Below are 2,500 nucleotides of genomic sequence, written 5' to 3'. Positions count from 1 at the left end.
ACTTGTGGTCTCAACGCAAAGCTGACCGAGTCTGCTGTCGCTATGCTGAACGGAAACTGTTTGACAACCCTTTACAGAGTCGAGAAGGGAAGGAGACGATTAAGGAGGCCTCAGAACCCGTCGGCCACCTCTTGGAGGGAGCGTATCTCCGACATGGACTGGACTTCCGCCCGGAGGGTCCGTCCCCTTACCGATCCCTACCCAGGGAGGAGGAAGGGGCTCGATACCAACCGGGACTGTTGAAGGAGACAAGCTCGGAGAGCTGGCCCTCGGCCTAGTCTCTGGCGCTCTCCATTCCCTGAGACCAGGGCAAGCTGCACTGGCGTAATGGAGTCCTAGGGTGAGTAGACTCGGTCCAGGACCGTATCAATCCCTTACCGAAGAGGAATCTCTGAATCGGGGATCCCCTTGAGGTTTCTCCTGAGGGCCAGAACCTGCCAGAATGCAAGTTCCGACCCCTGGAGCTCCTCCTCCTGATGGACTGGCAGCCATGTCTCCCATCCCCGGAAGCTCTTCCTGGGGAGAATCGTAGACATGCCCCAAGGGTCCAACTGGATCCTGTTGGATCCTTGCGGAAGACTGAGCGTTAGGATCCCTCCTAGGAGGGAAACAGGACCCCAGCGATGAAGGATGTAAGTCTTTCGCCCCCTTCGCACGATAGGACTCTCAGGAAGAGGCGGGGATTCTCCTTTTGGAGTGAATGGGGAGAGGACCGGGTCTTCCGACACTCCTGGGGATGGGATGCCCTCTTTCGGTAAATCTCATCCGCAGGGGAGGGGAGATGAAGTCTGAGGAGGGCTCATCGCCTTCGTAAGGATTCGCGAAGGGACAGGATTGTCCTTGGGAGAGATACCATGCCAGGGATTCCTCTCACCCCCTTCAGGGGGAGAGGAAGCTGCTACTGATTATTGTCCCCAGTCAGAAGGTACAGGCTCATTGCCTGCATGAGCGCTCTGCCGACGGCATCCCACCAGGGATGCCGACCAACCCTCGCGCTGACAGGGAGTCCCTCTGGAGAGAAGAGGATCGTTCGATCCTCTGGGGGAGATGACACATGAGGGTTCACCCGTAGAGAATCTGCAATGAAGGGAGAAGAGACCTTTGACATATCCGGAAACCTCCCCCCCCTCCGGAGAGGGTGATGCTCTGCGCTGAGGGGGAGGAAAACGCGGAGGTGGCCTGACCGCCATAATCCTTGATGTGATCAGAGCGCGGTCGCGTCGGAGAACTTTGCGCCGATCATGATGACGATCTCGCAAAAAGCACAGATCTGGGTAGCGCGTGAATAAAACATGTGTAGCAGTATAACCGCGCCCGCATGCACACGTACCCGCCTGAGCGTGTGCCTATCGGCGTCCTCGTGAACGATCCCCGCGCTTACGCGCGTTTGAAGATCCCTGGCGCTTGCGCGTGAAAGATCGTGGGCGATAGCGAGGGAAACCATCCCACGCGCGAACGATTTCGGCGACGAAAGATCGCCGGTGCTAGCGCCATTGGTGATTGCGTGTGTGAAACCATCCCACGAGCAGAAAAAATAACGCTGACGATCTTCGGCGCTTACGCGAGTACAAAGATCGTCAGCGCTAGCGCGAGAGAAGATCGTAGCAGACAGTGAGCGGGAAACCATGGTTCCTGCGTGCGTATGAACTCCAACTATGTAAGACGATCGTCGGCGACTCGCGCGAGCATGGACGATCTTCCATGCTCATGCGTGTGCGAAGATTGTCGGTGCTCGCGCGCGAGAGAAGATAGTCGGCGATCGCGAGCGGGAAAACCTCAGTTACGGCGTGCGGACGATCTACGATGATAGCGAGCGGGAAACCTCGCGCGGACGATCTGTGCGATGATTGCGTGAGCCTCAATGGTCGCGCTCGGGAAACCATCCCGCGCAAAGAAGGATCTTCGGCGATTGCGCGTACTATGAAGATCGTCGGCGCTCGCGCGCCTAGCGACGAATCCGAAGATCGGCGGCTAACGGCCGTCGACGAACGCGTGCGGAGAACCGCCCGACGCTTCGTTGCAGTGCGCGGGATCATTGGAGCTTATGTCTACTATGAACATTGTCGGCGCTTGCACGCTTAGCGCCGGATCCGAAGATCGCCGGCTAACGGCCGTCGATGATCGCGTGCGGAGAACCGCGTGCGGACGACCTCGTTGTCGCGAGCGGGAAACTATCCCGCGCACAGACCGATATTCGGCACTTACGCGCACCAAGAAAATCGCCTGCTAACGATCTTCGACGATCGCGCGCAGAAGGGCCTTGAAGATCGCACGCGGGCGATCTTCAGCACTTACGCGTTAGCTCGTATCCGAAGATCGTCGGCTAACGATCCTCGACGATCGCGAGATCGCGCGCGGGCGGTCTTCAGCGCTTCTGCGCGAGTGAAGATCGTAGGCCCCTGTGCAACAGAAGATCATCGAAGAGCGCGTACACGCGATTGGTTGAAAGATCGGCTAACTCGTCGTAATATGCTAAAGGTCAATGAGAACATAATATATA

This window comes from Palaemon carinicauda, chromosome 14, assembly GCF_036898095.1.
Source record: "Palaemon carinicauda isolate YSFRI2023 chromosome 14, ASM3689809v2, whole genome shotgun sequence".
Lineage (NCBI taxonomy): Eukaryota > Metazoa > Arthropoda > Malacostraca > Decapoda > Palaemonidae > Palaemon > Palaemon carinicauda.
This window is presented reverse-complemented; position numbering follows the sequence as displayed.